At 40.5% G+C, this 23,007-nt stretch overlaps 1 non-coding gene across 1 annotated transcript; it reads right to left on the bottom strand.

Annotated features, from left to right (window-relative positions):
- Positions 1 to 276: 276 nt before the first annotated feature.
- On the bottom strand, positions 277 to 403 carry LOC128118824 (small nucleolar RNA SNORA40). The gene has a single exon (XR_008221348.1). It is a non-coding gene; the product is annotated as a small nucleolar RNA SNORA40 (small nucleolar RNA).
- Between the last annotated feature and the right edge of the window lie 22,604 nt (positions 404 to 23,007).

Here is a 23,007-nt window from a genome sequence, read left to right as displayed (position 1 = left end):
TGAACTCACAGAGATCTAGACGGATGTCTGCCTTCCAAGTGCTAGGATTAAAGGTGTGTGCCACTGCTGCCTGGCCTCTATGTTTAATCTAGTGGCTTGTTCTGTCCTCTGATCTTCAGGTAAATTTTATTAGGTTACACAATGTATCACCACACAAAATCTTTAAAAGGTGTTGAAAAAGAATGCTTTTAGCATTTTTTCTTTTGAATTTTCAACACTATTCTAAAGAACCAACCTTATTATCAGTACCATTGTCATTTTCAATTTCTTGAAAATTATATTCCTCCTCATGTATATTAAAACTCACACTGAATAAGGAGTTCTGAGTTTCAAAAGAGGATTTATTTTTACATCTCTCTTTAAATCTTTGACCAGTATTGCAACACACACACACACACACACACACACACACACACACACACACACACACACACACACACGGCTGATACCAGTGTCTTGGTCATTTGTTTCCCCTTATATTTTATACCATTGTCATGATGATTTATTCCTTTGTGTTTTTATTTGCATCCACTTAAAAACCTCATTTTAATGACATCCTCTCTATGGAATCTTCATCTTTTACTTCACTGTCTTCTTCATCATAGAGGTATACTAGAAGTCCACACATCTTCAGAGAAGACACAAAATATTTTTTGCATTTCTGAGTGCTATGGAAATTTTTCATCTGTGATTTTGTGCTAAGATGCTGTTTTTCTTCTAATACTAGTTATTAGTTAACTTATTAGATTTAAATCGTATGTGTAGCATTTTACTATTTTAATTAAAATTTAATTGCACCACTTACCCTCCTCCAATCTCCCCACTTTCTCCATACATTACTTGTATGTATGTGAGTTCAGGGATGACCACTTGGTATTGGATAACCAATTAGGGGCCTCATCCCTGGGGAGGACCATTTATCCGACTTTCTTCATTGTTGAGTGGCCTGTAGTTCTCCGTCTATGAGGGGAGCCCCATGAGATTTTCCCCTTCCATGTTAGCATGGCTACTGCTCGTATACTTCCTCAGGTCTTCTTTGGGCCGCCATATTGTTGAGATGTCATTGTGAGGGTTCCTTGTCATTTCTAGGAAACAGAATCCCACAGCAGCTTTCCTGGTCCTCTGCCCTTTTTTCTGCCCCCCTTCTGTGATGTTCAGTGAACCTTCAGGGCAGGAGTTATGTTGTAGATATATCAGTCGGGGCTGGGCACCTCAAGATCCTTTGGGTTTTGTGTTTGAAGAGCATGATGTCTCCAACCTCTGGGAGGTAACAATAGCTTGTACTGTTTTGGGAGTCTCTTTGGCTCACTTGAAAGGCGGTTTTCTCATACCTGGTCTCTCTCTCTCTCTCTCTCTCTCTCTTTCTTTTTTTTTTTTTTTTTTTTTTTTTTTGGTTTTTCGAGACAGGGTTTCTCTGTGTAGCTTTGCGCCTTTCCTGGAACTCGCTTTGGAGACCAGGCTGGCCTCGAACTCACAGAGATCCGCCTGGCTCTGCCTCCCGAGTGCTGGGATTAAAGGCGTGCGCCACCACCACCCGGCATCTTTCTTTGTAAGATAATTCATGGCTCTTGTGGAGAGTATTGTCAGTCCAAACTGGAGAACTTCATTTGAACTATATGTGTATATGTATACTCATAGATTTCTATGCGGTATATGTAATTTTGGTAAATAAATAATAAAATGGCTCCTTATGGCTTTCCCAGACATCCTTAGTGTTATTTTATCCTCTTCCCTCCCTCTCCTTCTGTATTAACATCCCTTCTTCCATCCCACCTAAAGCCCTGCCCATTCCCCCTTTCAAATCACTTGTATCCTCACCCAAATGGAATCATTTTACTTCTCTAGTTTCTGTGGTTACCCTACTTTATATACTCATGTTTAACAATTTGGAACTAGAAACCACAAATGAGAGAGAGAGAGCATGTGGTTTTTGTTTTTCTGGGTCTGAGTTACCTCACTCGATATAACATTTTCTAATTCCATTCATTTGTCTGCAAAGTTCACGATTTCATTTTTTTGCAGATGAATAGTATTCCATAGTGTATAATACTGCAGTTTCATTAGCCATCCATCAGCTAAAGGATATTTAGTATGTTTCCATATCCTAGGTATTATGAATAGAGCAACAATGAACATGGCTGGGCAAGCATCTGTGGAACAATATGTCAAATACATCTGGGTCATATGATAAATTTATTTGTAGCTTTTTGAGAACTCTCCCTGGTGACTTCCAGAGTGGCTGAAAATGAAGGTTTTTTAACATAATTATTGTTACTAGATAGAAGTAGGATTCCTACAAATTTTGATTTTTATTGACCAACGATTTGGGCTTCTCGGCTTTGTTTCTCCCTTAACTTGCCTTTTGTCTTCAACTATAAAAAGAAGTGAGTGAGGCCATCTGTCAAGTATAATATGAATCAAGCCCTTTAAAGTCAGAGAATATCTCTAATATGACGTAGATCGGATAATCAAAAGCATGCTATTCCAAGGATGACCACACACGCTGAGGGACTTTGAGCCTTACACAATGGAGAAAGCCCCTGTGTCCTTTCCAAAGCTCTGTCAGCCATCATATGCAGCTTCTACCTCACTCTAGCTTTAGAGGTGAAGTTACTCACTCTCTGGTTGTTGTTGATCACTAACAAGGCTTGGCGTAGAAAATCTATGTTTTGTAGCTTTGATTGAAGCTGTCTTTCACCTCCTCGTGTTCATTTTTCAATCAACTGTCTTACATTTCAATCTCAATAAATAAAATCTGAATCATAAAACGACGATAATTCATCAAGGAACAATATACAAGTAGGACTATATCATGACTTTCATGGATCTGTGTATTTCCTCTATATACGTTTCTTACTCCACATTAGAAAAAAAATCTTAAAAATTTGAAAGAATCTTTAAATCCAAAATGATGGAGAATAGAGAAATTGAATGAAAAAAAATGACTATTTCAATCTTCCCATAGAGCTAGCTGAGCAGACAGCTCCTCTCATGAGCTACTCTGGCAGTTGACTTAAGACACCCTAGAGGGCCACAGCCACTGCGTTCCAAAACAATCCAACTCGTGTACTTTTCTCTTTCACAGAAGCTTTCTGTTCTGCAGCTTGTCTCTCCAGGCTCCTTTTCTCTGTCATCTAGCCATGTAAAGACTGAAGTGTCATAACAATAAAGGCCCCAATATATTCATTAGAGGAAGTGCTATTCCCAGGGGGCTTCACCACTTTGTCCTTCTGCTGTGGGATGGTCTTTATGTCAAATTGCTCTGATTGGTCAAAAAATAAAACACTGATTGGCCAGTGGCCAGGCAGGAAGTATAGGTGGGACTAACAGAGAGGAGAATAGAGAGAACAGAAAGGTGGGGGAAGTCACTGCCAGCCACTGCCATGACAAGCAGCATGTGAAGATGCTGGTAAGCCATGAGCCACGTGGCAAGGTATAGATTAATAGAAATGGGTTAATTTAAGATATAAGAACAGTTAGCAAGAAGCCTGCCATGGCCATACAGTTTGTAAGCAATATAAGTCTCTGTGTTTACTTGGTTGGGTCTGAGCGGCTGTGGGACTGGCGGGTGACAGAGATTTGTCCTGACTGTGGGCCAGGCAGGAAAACTCTAGCTACATCCTTCCCTCCTCTGTACTAAAAAACAAAACAAAACAAAAACAAACAAACAAACAAAACCTGCCTCGCTGTGCACAAGTTAATCTATCACATCCTGGTCAACCAACTGTAGATTCTGAAACTATCCAGAGCTTAAGATTTCTTACTGGCAAACCAGCATTCTTTACATGAACAGTGAGTGATGCAGTCTGTGGATCTTGTCTGCATCCAAGACTAAAGCATCTCTGTAAGGCATCACTGTATTTTGTTCCTTTGAAAAATGTTTCCAAAGCCGTATTCAGTCCAAAGGTAAATAAAAGAGAACATGAATACATTTTAAGCCTTCTCTTGGTGAACAACTTTTACTAATGATGGCAACAAAATTATTGAAGCCTGTAATAAGCCATCCAGTGCTTGCATAGGTCACCTATGACCACTATTAAGATTTAAATATCCCCTAAAATTAAACACTTTGGGGTTATTAATGTTTCCTTTCCTCTCAAAATTTTTGTGTTGAGAGGAGGTATGGGAGGAAATGTGTTAGCAACAGTAGGATGTGGAGGATAACTCTAAGTACATTAAACATCTGTCGATGGAGCCATTAGCACAGTTTGTAGCGACTGCCACCTGGCCCTTATTCCACTTTGTTCCAATTTTAGTACCTGAAAATACACTGTAGCAATCATGTAACACTTCTTTTAAATCTTTTACTACTGCATTAAGTGAAGCCTAAGTACCAATCAGTTCTCACTGAGATGAAAAAAAAAAAAAATCTGCTTACAGCCAAAATCAAATGCCAATAAGTAAGTAGCAAGGGTCAAACATCACTTAGCATTTCAAGCTGGCTATGTTAGTATCTACCTGAAAGGAAGTCCTTAAAAGAGCAAATGGAGGCAAAGGTGAGAGAGACTTTCCGCCATCAGTCTATAGGTTGTTTTCAAGTACAGCATTAGACTGATCGGGGGACAGAGAGCTAAAAGTCTCTCAAAGGAAAAAAAAAAAAAAAAGCCTCCATTTTTGCTGAGTGCTCAGCCTAAATTAGTTGCTCTTTCCTGGAAAAGGCACAAGAACCAATGTTCTTCCTGAGTCTCATTAGACTCCCACAGCCCTGCTCCAGACAGTATTTATTGTTGCCCTGATTTACAGTCTACACATCCATCGCCCTCTATAAACCAGGGTCCTAAAGCTGCAGAAACACTGTTCTGATCCTGAGAAAAACCAAGCTTCTTTGTTTACTTGCACCTGGGTTCCTTTCACATGACCATTTTTTCCTTATAAAATAAACCCTATTGAAGGGGTTCACCACATTCAACAAGGTGCTCTAAAGGATCTGCAAAATCAGAAACTCACTTTTTCCAGATCGCCCTGTCAGTGTCCCCATTTCCAGCTTATTCATCAGCGACTGGGGGCCCCGGTCTAGAAATGTTTATGAAATGGACTGATGGAGTCACTGATGCAGTTGTTTTCAGTGAAGCTGTCCTAGGTTCTTCCTCTCCTATGCTAAGTCCTGCAGCTGCTTCTCCGGTACCACATGCTAAAATATCTGCAGTGTTTCTAGAAATTGAAAAATGGAGAAAACAGTGTCTGTCTGTTCCTTAGACCTTGTTACACATCTGTCCTTACATTAGGACAAAGATATGCCTTTTACCAAGGGTTGATGTAGTTGATCAGTTCTCCAGTCCTATGCAAGACACAGACATCTATTTCCCTTCTTACTGAAGACTGATGGTGTGAGGACATTAATGTCCTCAGTGGTCTTTGACAATTTGATCTGCTTGCTTTCATTCAGTTTCAACTGGCTACTTTGTCTTGAGTTTCTTTCTTTGTAAAATAAGGAAAATAGATGCTTTGGATACCTACTTCATGAACTGTAAGTATAAGATAAAAACAAAATGTATCTTAATACCTGGATAGGAACGATGGTGAAGGACCAGGCATGGTGATTTGCTCCTCCAATCCTAGCACTCAGGAGGTGTGTGTGGGGCGGGGGGTGGGGGCAGTAGGACAGCCAAGAGTCCTAATCAAACCGGTTACTATAAAATGACACCCTGTATCTATCTGCAACAAAGACACTAAATGAGGACATTGTCTACCTCCTTTTCTCTCCTCCTCCTCCCTCAGGACCACTGTCTGCCTCTCTGCCCCACCTCTACACTCCAGGCTCCCAGTTGCTCTTCCAAATGGTCCTTCTCATGTACTCCACTGACCCTCACAGATGCTCTTGGAGTTCTCCATCAGCTTCCTAAATACTCCTCTAGGGTCCCCAGATGGGAGCTCTTTCTCACAATTTCACTAATAACTGGACCCATCCTCTTTAGAGTTCTCCCGGGCCACACAAGTTAAGGTAGCTCCTCCTTCACCCACATTATCCTCTCTCTCTCTCTCTCTCTCTCTCTCTCTCTCTCTCTCTCTCTCTCTCTCTCTCTCTCTCGCTCTCGCTCTCGCTCTTGCTCTCTCTCTCTCTCTTGGTTTTATTTATTTTAGAAATTAGACCTCTCCGAAATTATTCATTATCTGTTCTCACATTTAGAGTCTGCCTCCTCCAACCCCTCTTTGAACAAGGCCTTTTTTTCTTTGCTGTCATAACTCTTGCATGGCATGTATGTGTGTGTGTCGGGGGTGGGTGGGTCTTGGGTTATAGCAGGTGCTCCATGGGTATCTGAATTGAATTGTTTCCTTTACTTAGTGACTTAGAAAGCAAGCAATCCTAGAGCATCTTTAGGGGCTGTGTGTGTATGTACTGAGGATGTAATCTGATAAAATATGGCTCCATGTTCAGGGCACTCAGACTGCAGAGGAGAAGCACGGAGAGAAACTTCAAGTGCTTTCCTTGCTGAAAAGGGGTTAGTGGTCATTCCCACTGGAATGTATTTTCATTTTTTCTGCTATCTTCAAGATATTTTCACTGTCCCCTTTTCTGCTATCTTCAAGATAAATGAAACTTTATCAATTTTGATCTTTCTCAATATTGGTTTTTATAAGTGTATTATAGTGGTTTATATAACTTTATGGAATTCTACTGTGTTACTTTAATAAACATCTTTAAAACATTTAGAATATAAAGTTAGTCTAATCACATAGATGTTCAATTTCTATTCAAAAATTTCTAATCATGAGATATTGATGTTTTCAGCTAACTTCATGGTTTATATTCTCCCCCCGACACTAGTATCAAACCCAAGTCCTTGTGCATGCTAAGCAAGTGCTCTGGTATTGAAAAACATTCCAAACCTGATTTATGTCTTGATGAAAGAAAAAGAAAACCCCATGCTAAATTAAGATTAAATATCATTCTGCCGGGCGGTGGTGGCGCACGCCTTTAATCCCAGCACTTGGGAGGCAGAGCCAGGCGGATCTCTGTGAGTTCGAGGCCAGCCTGGGCTACCAAGTGAGTTCCAGGAAAGGCACAAAGCTACACAGAGAAACCCTGTCTCAAAAAACCAAAAAAAAAAAAAAAAACAAAATATCATTGTACATGCTTTATCATTGATAACAATAGAATAAATAAAAAGCGAAACACGATGGGAAACTGAGTTATCTCATTGCATTGAGCATGAGAGTGTGCTCAGCTCAAGAACCCACATACCAGCAGCCAGCATTACTTCATAATTTAAATAGACACTTGGATTCCACAAATTAAATCACCTGTTGCAATAAATGCAAATGTTAGTAAAAATGATGCTACAGATATAAGCACCATTATTAATAAGTTCACATGATGGAGAGGGTCCCTGAGAGTCTTGTTCCTTCCTAAGTTTCCAAACAGCAAGTCTATTATTGTGTGATTTGATAGCTGCTGCATCAGACAGATGGTTGTAGGCCAGTAATATAAAATGAAGACAATAATATTTGCATTGAGCCGGGCGGTGGTGGCACACACCTTTAATCCCAGCATTCGGGAGGCAGAGCCAGGCGGATCTCTGTGAGTTCAAGGCCAGCCTGGTCTACTGAGCGAGGCGCAAAGCTACACAGAGAAACCCTGTCTTGGAAAAACCAAAAAAAAAAGGTAAAAAAAATATTTGCATTGAAATTAATATGTGTGTAACTACTCCATGAAATATGCATCCAGTGCTTTTAATTTTTAAATTATTCTAGCATCAGGAATCTTAGGCAAAAAAAATGTAATTTTAACAATTTCCTACATGATGCTGTTGGAGTTGGTTCATAGACTCCTCACTGGACCTTTTAGCATCTCTAGCCTTCCTCCATAACCACATTTTTATGATATATTGGGATCCCTGCGACACGTGTTAAAATGTAACAAGAGCAATCTAAAATTCAGTTTTTCCTATGCAAGGGAGTTTCTCTCTACAAGAAGGACTCTGAAGATGAACATAGTTTGCACCAAATGATAACAGTAAGGTGATTTCAGTGGGGGCATATTGACTCAAGTTTTCTCCTTGTGATCTGTAGAACAGTCAGATGGCAAAGCAGCTGATGCCCAGGACAGTCACTCACTGTCCCCGAGGTAGCTAAGCTGGTGACGGTCTCCCTTGCTTTTTATAGAATGAGCATTTGATACAGCTGGGCTGGAGTGTTCTTAGAGTGTTACCAACTAGGCCAAAGTGGATCAGCTGTTCCTGAGGTCCCTTTAAGCCTTTGTTTTTATGGATTGGTTCATTTTCAAAGGCAGCATGTAGAAAAAACTTGAAGTGCCTCAGTCTGCCTCGCCCTGCTAATTGCCCCAGCACCAATCCAAAAGCCCCCATATGCTTCGCTGCTAAGCGGATGTGGAAGCCCACTTGTCCTAGACATCATCTGGAAGAGTTTGTAAGACCGGTCTGTGTCCTCAGCCAGCTCAGTTGGAAAGAGCAGAGGGTATTTCCCAGCTCATGAATTTGTGTTTATCTAAATCAGGCTCGACACAATGTAGACTGACTCTTAATCCTACTTTTGGCAAAGCTACGAGGAAATAAACATAAAGAAGAAAGAAGTATTGTGAATTAGACAATGCGGGAAGATAAGAGGAAAATTAAAAAGGAAGGGGGAATTAAAAATCACTAGAAAGAGAATCCTAATTTCATGTCTTCTGGCCCCAACTTATCATAAGAACCTTTGTATCACTAAGAGATGTGGACGTGGATGCGGATGAAGTAGGGCCTTCTTATAACACTCTCATCAATGCACAAGTACAGGGTCTATAAAACAAGGGTGAAGAAGCAATGAAGCCCTTAACGAGACAGTTTCTAAAACCTGTCTGATGACAGTAACTTGGTCCTCCTCTGGATAGACAAATTCATGCTCAGTGCTCCCTCTACTGGCTCTACAAGAGTAGGTTATCAGGTTTATAAAACAAATCAGCCTTTCACTTCTCTGTGATTTAAACAGTTTGCTCGGAAACACAAACACCATTTGGATGGGATGTGGACCACAAAGTCAGCATACATACTCCCAACAGTTCATGATCTTCAATTTTTAAAGAACCATGACTCGTCTTTCATAGACGGCGCAGGTCCCAGGTGGAGCTATCTTCTCGGTAGGAATGGTATCAGGTGTGCCTGGAAACTAGACGAAAGCATTCTCAGGGGCTAATGCAGCTGCACTTGGCAGCCTCTTCCCCTCCTCCCTTTCTGCTCCTGCCATATAGAGAGTGGCAGTCTCCAGTCTTCCTTTGGGCAAACTGAACTACTCTAGACATGCTGGCTTCTGTAGCCAAGAACAGGACCATTCAGAATGCCATGGACAAGTGCAATGCCTAGAAACATGCCCTCCTCTGTTCCTCATCTATAAAAATTTCATGATAAAATCCTCCACAGTATCCAATATCTCCTTCCCATCCTACTGACAGAGCATACATACATACATATTTGTGTGTGTGTGTATTCTTACTAGTTTTAAAAAAATTATACAGTTTGGATTGATCATATTCAGCCTTCATCCCCCAACTCTTCCCAAATTCACTCAACCTCTTTGCTTCCTACTCAACTTAGTATCCTTTTTACTTTTATTTTTTCCCCCATCAAGGCCAATTTATGCTGGCCAAATATTCTTGTATGTGTGGCCTTCCACTGGAGTATGGTGACTCACCAGGGGGCACCTTCTTAGAGGAAATTCACCCTTTCTTTCCCAGTCACTAAGAATTACCAACAGCTCCCCAGCTAGGGGTGGAACTTTGTGCCCAGCTCCCCTCTCCATGATAGGATTTGGTTTTGCTTGGGCGTGTACAGGTGCTGTGTATATCCACTGTGAGTTCATACGTTAATCTGACCTATGGAAAAATCAAATCCGTTCTTACTTGGGACATTCAGCTGTGTTGGCTACCTTTCCTGATGCCGAGGGTTGCTATGCATGATATCAGAGGAGAAAAATAATCATCTTACCCAGCTGTGAACCCTGTGAGCTACAAGACACTGCTCATTAGTGCCATAGTGGCACAAATGTGCTGGGGGTAACCAATTGCTTTATCCTTAGACTTAAAGCCCACTCCACAAGATAAAACTTGCACCTGACACTATTACTGGGCCAATAACATATGGGTAGACCAATCATAGACCCTAGGAAAGAACCTACTACTACTACTCTGCTAAATGAAGAAAACATTAAAGCCGCTCCAAATGACTTATCATTATACCCATACATTAGGGCATCTCTCAACTCTCAACAGAGAAGCTGCTTGCAGTAGATGGTGATCAACACAGAGACCTACATTTGGCCAAGGCACGAATAAGACACCAAAGGATACCCAGCCCTAAATAGAACATATATACTGCACTACTAGCTCCCAAAGCTCAGGAATCATTGTAGAATTAGGTGGAGGGAAATGTAAGGGCCAGAGGTGGTGGACAACTACAGAGCTTTACAAAAATGAGATGAAATTTCTTTTTAAGTTTCATAATGGATAATTTATTTGAAAATTGCGTTTGTTTGTTGTAGAAGGGCATACATGTGGGTGATGGTATGTTTATGGGCATTGGAGGACAATCTATGAAAGTTGGTTCTCTCCTTCTACCGTATGGGTCCTGGGAATTGAATTCACGTTATCAGGCTTGGCAACAGCTACCTTGTCCTGATGATCCATTTGTTGGTCCATGATTATGGGTTATTTCAAACCTATACAAAAAGAAAAAAGAAAACATTAGCCCATTTCATATGATCCAACAGCTGAAGTCAGAGGACGACACATTTTTAGACCAATCTGCACTACACAGCAAGTTCAAAGCTAACCTAAGATACACAAGACTGTGTCTCAAGCCAAGCAAAAATGAACTACACATGGTCAAACTAAAGTGTTTCACTCACCAAACTCCCCACAGCTGTTTTATCTTAAAGTCTACCTCATGTATTTTTTCACTATAAATATTCTAGTGTTTATTATAAAAGAAAAAGCCTGTATTGATACATGAAAACAATATTAATCCAAGCTTAGTGGCACATATCCCTGATTCTGGCATTCAGAAGGCCGTGGCAGAAAGAGGACAAATTGGAGGGCTAGCCTGGGCTGCAAAGCAGGACCCTGTCTCAAATGACAAATTAAAAAAGAGAACAATGTTATTACACACATAAATTATTAGTATTTAATAGTCAATAAGTTTTCAAGTTCCCATTGCATAGTAGCTGTCATGTCTAAATTAATTTCCAGAAAGGGTCCAATTATGTTTGATTGACATGTCTTTTAAGACAGTTTGGTTTATAGATTCCTGCTCCTATTTACCTTTCCCTTGCAGTTTATTGCCTTGTGGAGTTCTGGATTGTACTGGTTGTATCTCTACACTATATTTTAAGAATATTTTGGTCCTCTGTATATTGATATTTGTATATGATATTATATACTGGTACTTGGTCTTAGGGCCCTGATAGGCTTAACTTCACTTTTTTTTCAACAAGTGCATTTGTAAGAGGTGGCCTGGACTTACACAGAGACAGCTTGTTTCCAATAGCAGTCGTTGATGCCAAATGCCTAAACAATTAGTTCACTGGGGGCTGGCTGATACTCTGCTATAATTTCTTATTTATTTGTCCTACAGAAGGAGAGTTATGTGGTTACCAGTAATACCATTTGTGTAGGGAAAAGAAAGCTGAATGACTAAGTCTTAACCTTTATTTTCTAACCATCAAAATAATGAATTGAGTTCCCAGAATTTTCCACAGGTGATGATCAATTAGTTTTGTTTATAGTCATGTCTCATATGCCTCAGGTCAGTCTTGCAGTATCTAGGGTTTGATAAAATTCACAGCTTCTACAAAGTGTCCTTTCTCTTTCATACTCACATCACACTTGGTGATCATACATGTTTATCTTTTAACCTTTCATTGAACAGGTCTCTCCCTTCCTTTATCTTGAGGGTACCAGTTCTTTATTGAAGAACCTTACATATTCATGAACATTCAATTCTCTCTCAGTTTGTCTCACAAGTGAACATGTTTATTCATATTTCCATTCAGTTATTTATTCATTCATTAAACAATGCCTATTAAGTAGTCTCCAGCAGCCAGGTGTTGCCATAAGCCTCAAAAAAACTTCCTTTAGTTTTGTAACTACATTCTAGTCAGGAATATAAGAAACACATGAGAGAGAGAGAGAGAGAAGGAGGGAGGGGGCGGGCGTGCTGTTTTCAATGCCATCTTCCCATTTTTCCAGTCCCTTTCTCCTCAACAAGGTAGGCATCAGTTTGGAATCTCTGAATTTCAATAATGAAGCTGTGTTTTGACTAGAAATTGGCAAGAAGCTGAAACGCAGGGGGTGGGGGTGGAGGAAGAGTTGGCTTTTGTAATTGTGTGTGTATACATGTTTCTGCACCCATCTTGGTGCAGAGTGTTGCACATACATGGTACAGAAGCAATAGTTACTCAAGACTGGGGCTGGAGCTGTATCTGTAATAACAGAAGTGCAGAAGCAGCAACAGAGACTGTGCTGAATGCTCTGGAGCTGAGAGCCAACTCTGTTTTTATTAAGACTTGATTTCTCTGGCTAAACTGGCACTTCTTAATAGGATGCATGTCTGAGTCTCCAGGGTATTGTCTAAAACCTTCTGATGCAAGTTACACCAAATATAAACCAGTATCTCTACACTTGTAGAACTGGGTTTTTATGGGCTTTTCAGGTGATTCTGAAGTACAACTAGGGTTGGAAAACTGAGCCTGAATTAACTTGAGCTGACTAAATGATAACCGGATGAAACAAGTTCTCTGATACTGTCACTAGAGGGCAGCACTACCCCAAAATTCAAACTCCTCTTGCACTAGCCTCATTTATTTTTCAGTATTTTAAATATACTTTTCAACGTCTATAAAATTTCAGGTTTTGTTCCCATTATGCCATAATGTTATAAATTTTAAATTAACTAAACTTTTTAGTATAGATTCTGATTATAAAACAGAAATTTAAAGCTACCTTTTTTTTTTTTTTTTTTTTTTTTTCTAATTCAGTTTTTGAGACAGGCTGAAATCCAGGCTGGCCACAAATTCGCTATGGAGCCAGACTGAACGTGAGCTCTTTTTACTCCTACTTCGCCTTCCCAAATGCTGGGATTATTGGTGTGCACCATCACGTCTGCCTTTAACACTCCGTTGTTTTAAGTTAGTGTTATACACTATGACACCACAATGAGCAGCTCAAAACTATTATCAAAATGGACAACACGTAGTCTCCTTTCAAAATTTGTAAGAAACATTTCCTAATTTGGAAATTACATTTTAATTTTTAAAATGGCATGAGCTGTCGGCATGCCTGGTTTCCAATCCTAGAAGCTCAGAGAACAAAACCAGGTAGGTTCAGGAAAGAATTTACAGAGGTGTTTCACAGCCCTGTGTCTATACCCATGGACAGAAAACAAATGCTTACTTTATGAATTGGATTCAGTAGATGAATCAACAACCTGTTGAGTCAACAACCCAGCCTGATGTGATACAAAGCCTCTCGTGTATTTAGAACATATAGAAAATGCAGGATGTTTTTAAATGGCTTGAATTCACTGTACTTCAATATTAGTAGGGTCCTAAAAAATAGTATGAGGAAGAGTGTAGTTTTTCTGTAAAAGATGATATGCTAACTCTTAGTAGATAGGAGAAAGGCCACAGCTGAATAGAGATTGAGATGCCATTTTTGTTTTATATCAAATTTATGCCAGCAAATGGACCATCCCTCTTTCTCACCCTCATTTGCTGTGAATAGTTAATGTTTAATAATACTATATTAATTTGTTGAGAATTTCATAAAATGTATTTTGATCAAAATAATTGTATGAAAATATGATTTTTGAAAGTGAGAACTCTTCTAAAAATTGAAAAGAGGAGTGCCCTTCCTTGCCCCGGACCCCATCCCTGGGCACCAGCCACTCCAGGGAAGACCTACCCAACTTGGCCCCAGGTTCTGGCCACCGGGCAGGTTCCCTGCTAGCCCCACCGGGAAGGATCCCCTTCTCCAAGACCCCTGGCAGGCCCTGCAGTCTCCACGCCCTGCCCCCACGCCCATCCGCCTGAGCCCCAAGCCTCTTCCTGAGACTTAGAGGCCGGCCCCCAGCTCCCATCTTGCTCCGGACTTCCCTTTTGGAACACTTGTCTGGCTGAACCAAGTGTGCGGATAAGGCCAGTAACGAAGCACAAGGAGATGGGCAGACGTCAAGGCAGAAACATATACAACAAAATGAATAGCAATACAGCATCACCAGGCCCTAGCCTTCCTCCAACACCTAGACCTGAACATCAGAAATTGGAAGAAGCAGAAGAAAACAGCCTTATGAATGACATCATGAAGAAGCTAGAGGCTTGTGTAGAGGAAAAGACAAAAAAATGTGAAGAACGCTGTAAACAACTAGAGGAAAGGGCAAACAAATTAGAAGAAATCAATAAAGTCCTGGAAGAAAACAATAAAATACTGAGAGAAAATCAAGAAAAATCAATGAAACAAATGAAGGAAACAGTCCAAGACCTGAAAAGGGAAATAGAAAAAATGAAGAAGACACAAACAGAGGGAATGCTGGAAATAGAAAATCTGAGAAAACTATTGGGAACTTCAGATGCAAGTATAATCAACAGAATGCAAGAGATGGAAGAGAGGATCTCTAGCGTTGAAGATACAGTAGAAGAAATACATTCATCAGTCAAAGAAAACACTAAAGCCAACAAAGTCATGAACCAAAATGTCCAAGAAATTTGGGACACCATGAAAAGACCAAACCTAAGAATAATAGGGGTCGAAGAAGGAGAAGAATACCAACCAAGGGCACAGAAAATATATTCAACAAGATCATAGAAGAAAACTTTCCCAACTTAAAGAAGGAAATGCCTATGAAGATACAAGAAGCTTATAGAACACCAAACAGACTAGACCCCCAAAAAAAGTCCCCTCGCCACATAATAGTTAAACAACTAAACGTACAGAATAAAGAAAGAATATTAAGAGCAGCAAAGGAAAAAGGCCAAGTGACATATAAAGGCAAACCCATCAGAATAACACCCGATTTCTCAATGGAGACTTTGAAAGCCAGAAGAACCTGGACAGATGTAATGCAGACACTAAGAGACCATGGATGTCAGCCTAGACTAATATACCCAGCAAAACTTTCAATCACCATAGATGGAGTGAACAAGACATTCCATGACAAAGCCAGATTTAAACAATACTTATCCACAAACCCAGCCCTACAGAAAGCACTAGAAGGAAAATTCCAACCTAAGGAAGTCAGATACACCCTCGAAAACACAGGCAACAGATAAAGCCACAGCAGTAAACCCCAACGTATAGAAGTACCCACACATCACCACCAAAAAATAACAGGAATGAACAATCACTGGTCATTAATTTCCCTCAATATCAATGGACTTAATTCACCTATAAAAAGACATAGGCTTACAGAATGGATACGAAAGCAGGACCCATCTTTCTGCTGCATACAAGAAACACATCTCAAATTCAAAGATAGACACTACCTAAAAATAAAAGGCTGGGAAAAGACTTTCCAATCAAACGGTCTTAAGAAACAAGCGGGTGTAGCCATCCTGATATCCAGCAAAATAGACTTCAAACTAAAATCAATCAAAAGAGATCAAGAAGGGCATTACATACTCATCACAGGAAAGATCCACCAAGATGAAGTCTCAATTCTGAATATTTATGCCCCAAACACAAGGGCACCCACATATGTAAAAGAAACATTACTAAAGCTTAAATCACATATAAAACCCCACACATTAATAGTGGGAGACCTCAACACCCCACTTTCACCACTGGACAGATCTCCCAAATTGAAACTTAACAGAGAAATAAAGGACTTAACTGATGTCATGACTCAAATGGACTTAATCGATATCTACAGAACATTCCATCCTAACAAAAAAGAATATACCTTCTTCTCAGCACCCCATGGAACCTTCTCTAAAATTGACCACATACTTGGCCACAAAACAAATCTAAACAGATACAAAAGAATTGGAATAACCTCCTGTGTTCTATCAGACCACCATGGTCTAAAGTTGGATTTCAACAACAACAAAAACTACAGAAAACCTGCAATCTCATGGAAACTGAATAATACCCAACTGAATCACCAATGGGTTAAGGAAGAAATAAAGAAAGAAATTAAAGACTTCCTAGAGATCAATGAAAATGAAGACACCACATATCCAAATTTATGGGACACTATGAAAGCAGTACTAAGAGGGAAATTCATAGCACTAAATGCCCACATAAATAAGTTGGAGAAATCTCACACTAGAGACTTAACAGCATACCTGAAAGCTCTAGAACAAGAAGAAGCACAGTCTCCCAGGAAAAATAGACGCCAGGAAATTATCAAAGTGAGAGCTGAAATCAATAAAATAGAAACAAAGAGAACAATACAAAAAATTAATGAAACAAAGAGTTGGTTCTTTGAGAAAATCAACAAGATAGACAAGCCCTTATCCAAACTAACCAAAAGACAGAGAGAGAGCATCCAAATCAACAAAATCAGAAATGAAAAGGGGGACATAACAACAGACATTGAGGAAATCCAGAGAATCATCAGGTCATACTTCAAAAACCTCTATTCGACAAAACTGGAAAACCTAAAAGAAATGGATAACTTTCTGGATAGGTACCACATACCTAAGTTAAATCAAGACCAGATAAACTATTTAAATAGTCCAATAACCCCTAACGAAATAGAAACAGTCATTAAAAGTCTCCCAACCAAAAAAAGCCCAGGACCAGATGGTTTCAGCGCAGAATTCTACCAGATCTTCAAAGAAGAGTTAATACCAATACTCTCTAAATTGTTCCACACAATAGAAACAGAAGGAACATTACCAAACTCCTTCTACGAGGCTACAATTACCCTAATTCCTAAACCAAACAAGGATACAACAAAGAAAGAGAATTACAGACCGATCTCCCTCATGAACATTGATGCAAAAATACTCAATAAAATACTGGCAAACAGACTCCAAGAACACATCAAAACAATTATCCACCATGATCAAGTAGTATTCATTCCAGGGATGCAAGGGTGGTTCAACATACGAAAGTCCGTCAATATAATACACCATATAAACAAACTCAAAGAAAAAAACCATATGATCATCTCACTGGATGCAGAAAAGGCATTTGACAAAATCCAACACCCCTTCATGATAAAGGTATTAGAGCGATCAGGAATACAGGGAACATACCTAAACATAATAAAGGCAATTTACAGCAAGCCAAGAGCCAACATCAAATTAAATGGAGAGAAACTCAAAGCAATTCCACTAAAATCAGGAACGAGGCAAGGCTGTCCACTCTCCCCATACTTATTCAATATAGTACTTGAAGTTCTAGCCAGAGCAATAAGACAACATAAGGAGATTAAGGGGATACAAATTGGAAAGGAAGAAGTCAAGCTTTCCCTATTTGCAGATGACATGATAGTATACTTGAGCGACCCCAAAGATTCCACCAAGGAACTGATACAGCTTATAAACACCTTCAGCAACATAGCAGGATACAAGATCAACTCAAAAAAATCAGTAGCCCTCCTATATACAATGGACAAAGAAGTGGAGAAGGAAATCAGAGATACATCACCCTTTACTATAGCCACAAATGACATAAAATACCTTGGGGTAACACTAACCAAGCAAGTGAAGGACCTATATGACAAGAACTTTAAGTCCCTGAAAAAAGAAATTGAAGAAGATGTCAGAAAATGGAAAGATCTCCCATGCTCATGGATAGGCAGGACTAACATAGTAAAAATGGCAATCTTACCAAAAGCAATCTACAGATTCAATGCAATCCCCATCAAAATACCAACACAATTCTTCACAGACCTGGAAAGAATAATACTCAAATTCATATGGAAAAACAAAAAACCCAGGATAGCCAAAGGAATCCTGTACAATAACACAACTTCTGGAGGCATCACGATCCCTGACTTCAAGCTCTACTATAGAGCTACAGTAATAAAAACAGCTTGGTACTGGCATAGAAACCGACATGTGGACCAATGGAATCGAATTGAAGACCCTGACATTAATCCACACACCTATGAACATATAATTTTTGACAAAGAAGCCAAAAGTGCACAATGGAAAAAAGAAAGCATCTTCAACAAATGGTGCTGGCAAAACTGGATATCAACATGTAGAAGGCTGCAAATAGATCCATATCTATCACCGTGCACAAAACTTAAGTCCAAGTGGATCAAGGACCTCAACATAAATCCAGCTACTCTGAACCTGCTAGAAGAGAAAGTAGGAAGTAGTCTTGAACGCATTGGCATTGGAGACTACTTCCTAAATAGAACACCAGTAGCACAGACTCTGAGAGAAACAATCAATCAATGGGACCTTTTGAAACTGAGAAGCTTTTGTAGAGCAAAGGATATGGTCAACAAGGCAAAGCGACAGCCTACAGAATGGGAAAAGATCTTCACCAACCCCACATCTGACAGAGGACTGATATCCAGAATATATAAGGAACTCAAGAAATTAGACATCAAAATGCCCAACAGTCCAATTAAGAAATGGGCTATAGAACTAAACAGAGAATTCTCAACAGAGGAAACTCAAATGGCCGAAAGACATTTAAGGAATTGCTCATCATCCCTAATCATCAGGGAAATGCAAATCAAAACAACTCTGAGATACCACCTTACGCCTGTCAGAATGGCTAAGATCAAAAACACTGAAGACACCTTATGCTGGAGAGGATGTGGAGCTAGGGGAACTCTCCTCCACTGCTGGTGGGAATGCAAGCTTGTACAACCACTTTGGAAATCAATATGGCGCTTTCTTAGAAAATTGGGAATCAATCTCCCCCAAGATCCAGCTATACCACTCTTGGGCATATACCCAAGAAATGCTCAACCACACCATAAGAGCACTTGTTCAGCTATGTTCATATCAGCATTGTTTGTAATAGCCAGAACATGGAAACAACCCAGATGCCCTTCAACTGAAGAATGGATAAACAAAATGTGGTACATATACACAATGGAATACTACTCAGCAGAAAAAAACAATGGCATCATGAGGTTTGCAGACAAATGGATGGATCTAGAAAAAATCATCCTGAGTGAGGTAACCCAGACTCAGAAAGACAAACATGGTATGTACTCACTCATAGCAGGATACTAGACATGAAACAAGGATGAATTGTCTGCTACTCACATCACCAGGGAGGCTACCCGGAAAACAGGACCCCAAGAAAGACACAGGGATCGCCCAATGACAGAGAAATGGAATGAGATCTACATGAACAGCCTGGACATGAGTGGGGGTAATGAAAGGTGAGGGTCGAGGGAAAGAGAGCTTGGGGGAGCGGGAGATCCCAGCTGGATCAAGAACAGAGAGGGAGAACAAGGAATAGGAGACCATGGTAAATGAAGACCACATGAGAACAGGAAGAAGCAAAGTGCTAGAGAGGCCCACAGAAATCCACAAAGATACCCCCACAACAGACTGCTGGCAATGGTCGAGAGACAGCCCGAACTGACCTACTCTGGTGATGGGATGGCCAAACACCCTAATTGTTGTGCTAGAAACCTCATCCAACTACTGAGGGATCTGGATGCAGAGATCCATGACTAGGCCCCGGGTGGATCTCTGGGAGTCCAATTAGTGAGAATGAGGAGGGTTTATATGAGCGAGAATTGTTGAGACCAAGGTTGGATAAAGCACAGGGACAAATAGCCAAATGAATGGAAACATATGAACTATGAACTAATGGCTGAGGGGTCCACACTGGATCAGGCCCTCCGAATGGGTGAGACAGTTGATTGGCTTGATCTGTTTGGGAGGCATCCAGGCAGTGGGACCAGATCTTGTGCTCATTGCATGAGTTGGCTGTTTGAAACCTGGGGCCTATGCAGGATTGTTTGGCTTGGCCTGGGAGGAGGGGACTAGACCTACCTGGACTGAGTCTACCAGGTTGACCTCAGTCTGTGGGGAAGGCTTTGCCCTGGAGGAGATGGGAATGGGGGGGGGGGGGCGATAGGGGGAAGGTGAGGGGGACGGGAGGGGGGGAGAACAAGGGAATCCGTGACCGATATGTAGAACTGAATTGTATTGCAAAATAAATTAAAATAAATTAAAAAAAAAATTGAAAAGAAAAAAAACCCCACAACAGAAGTCTAAAATTAAAGGGTCTCATTTTGCAATGAGACGGCTGATTTTTCCCAGTAGTCTGAGTTCTGAGGAAGTCTAGTAGCCTGAAGAAGTAAACATGGCAGCTGGGTGGTGGTGGAGCACTCCTTTAATCCCAGCACTCACTGGGGAGGCAGAGGCAGATGGATCTGAGTCAGAGGCTAGCCTAGTCCACAGATTGAGTTCCAGGACAGCTGGGGCTACACAGAGAAACAAAAACAAACAAACAAAAAGGTAAATATGGATGAAAACAGAAAAATTAAAATAGTTCTCTCATTCATATACGTATATTGGTCATTTTATATGTAGAAACCATCCTCAAATACACATGTACATTCTATTGCCACTCACATTAGACTCTGATAAAATGATGCTTCTGTTAAAATTGTCTTCCTTTCATGCTAAGGATCAAACTCAGGGCCCTGTTTCTTCTGGGTAAGTCCTGAACTACATCTCTTGCTGAACTGAAATTTCAGTTCCAGCCACAAAGAACACTGACATCCTAAGTCCAACTCACATTGCAATGCTTTACTTGAGGATACACTACACACAAGACGTTTCACCCATAGACTAGACAAACAGCTTAAAAACTGCTTATGGCCACATTTATTTAGTAGAGAGTTGCTTAAAGCACCTGAAGGCAGACAGCAAAGGTCAAAGACAGATCCCCCTCTAATGAATAATCATCTCTTCTCTTGGATAAAATGACTTTGTGCTGGATCTCTATGGGGGACACATCTCTCCTCGTGAAAGATGCCAAGTTGTCTGCGTACGCATGACACCCAAGCTTTAGCAAGGTAAAATAGTGTTAACAGGAGGCTCTGGAGACTTCCTCATATGGATACAAGAAAAATGAGGACTCCTAATGCCACTTTGGGAACACTGTGTCATCCAAGTCTCCTAACCTTCTTTCCTATAGTCATGGAAGCTCTTTGGTCATTTCACTTTAGTGGGTAAGGGTCAACTGACTCCCCAGTCTCTTTGCCATAGGTCGGCAAGTGCAGAATGGAAAACAGTTTCGGCACTGGGCACCTGGATTCTTGCACTCGGCAGCACATTTGTTGTTGGTACATGGACTTTTGGCTGCCTTCTCTACCAGCCAGCTGTTAAGAAGGGCATTGTGCCTGCTCAGATGGGTCGGTTGCCACTGTTTCTCAGAGGCTCTTGAAAAACAAACAAACAAACAAACAAACAAACAAAAAACTGCATGTGCTTTAACTATCTCAACTTGCTAAATCACATTTGCTTGCTAGATTTGAAATTTTTGGTGTCTTTCCATTGTTTTTGTTGTTGTTGGGTTTTGTTTTTGTTTTTGTTTTGTTTGAGACAAAGTCCTGACTGTTCTGAAACTTGCTTTGTAGACCAGGCTGGCCTTAAACTCACAGAGATCCATCCGTCTGCCTCTGCCTCCTGAGTGCTAGGATTAAAGGCGTGCGCTGCCGCCGCCGCCACCACCACCATCACCACCTGGCTCCATTTTTTTTTTTTTAAAGTCATAACTAAAACTTCATTTTGTTCCCAGAACAGTTTTAGGTTCACAACAAATCTGGGAGGAAGGTGTGGAGATATCCCACAAAGCTGCTGTTCGCATATATGCCTTCTAAAATTCTGCACAACTAAGAAATACTGACCTCTGTGTCTGGAGAGACAGCTGGTGATATTCTCCAAAGAATGACTCCAGACTTGATGTCCCTGTGGCAGGCTTCGACAGTGAATCTGCCTCCTCTGTGATTGACTGCAGGCGACCCATACAGCTGTGCCCATCACAACCTTCTTGTTTCATGGGACCACCTCTGAGAAAATGGAGAGTGGACACTTGTCATCCTGTTAGCCTCAGGACCATACATGTCTCATCAATTGGCAGAGATTGCAATATTTGATTTGTATATCATTGATTATAGCTTCAACTCATGGGATTCCCTGAGTAGCACTGAGGTTTCCTGTGTGATGGCTGATTTGCTTATGGGATACCCAAGAACTAAGAGTCATTTCAAAGAAGCTTGAGCACAGCCTTTGTGCCTCGGACCGTCAGTAGCTTTTTAAGTCTGTTATTTCCCTTTTCAGAGTCTGAACATGCTTCTCTCCAGATTCCTCAGCATCCCAGGGTGGAATCTAAGCTTCTTTTCAGGTCTCTGTTGGGTCTTCGTCTTTCCATTGGAGAGATCATCATGCTTGGCAGCCGCCACCTTGTGTATACTTCTGCATTTGACTGAGGAACATTCCACACTTTATATCTGGATTTGAAAGCAAAACTAATTTAGGAATCAAGCCTAACAAGCCAGCAGATATTGCGTGAATGAGCTCTCAGCACCAAATCACACAATAGTCTTTTCTTTCTCTATACAAAGGCCAGATTTCATTTCTAAATCTCTCTAACTCAAAATTACAAGCAGAAAAGTAGTGTTTTTTTTCTTTCTTTTTCTCCTTTTGTTTTTATTTTTGTTTTGTTGTTTTTGAAACAGGGTCTCTTTATATAGCCCTGGCGGGCCTGGAACTCACAGAGATCCACACGCCTCTGCTTCCCAAGTGCTGACATTAAAAGTATGCACCACTATGCATGGCTAGAAGTGATTTTTTTAACTAACACTAAATGAAATACACAAAATTATGTAAAAAAAAAAAAAAGTAACAAGCCAGGCGGTGGTGGCACATGCCTTTAATCACAACACTTGCACTTGGGAGGCAGAGGCAGGCAGATCTCTCTGAGTTCGAGGCCAGCCTGGGCTACAGAGTGAGTTCCAGGAAAGGCTCCAAAGCTACATAGAGAAACCCTGTCTTTCAAAAAAAAAAAAAAAGTAACAAATGTATAATACCGTCATTATGTTCCTAATTAAATGAATATTAATAGTTAGATTTTTATGTAGAAAA

This window comes from Peromyscus californicus, unplaced genomic scaffold, assembly GCF_007827085.1.
Source record: "Peromyscus californicus insignis strain IS unplaced genomic scaffold, ASM782708v3 Scaffold_22__1_contigs__length_63687245, whole genome shotgun sequence".
NCBI lineage: Eukaryota > Metazoa > Chordata > Mammalia > Rodentia > Cricetidae > Peromyscus > Peromyscus californicus.
This window is presented reverse-complemented; position numbering and strand designations above follow the sequence as displayed.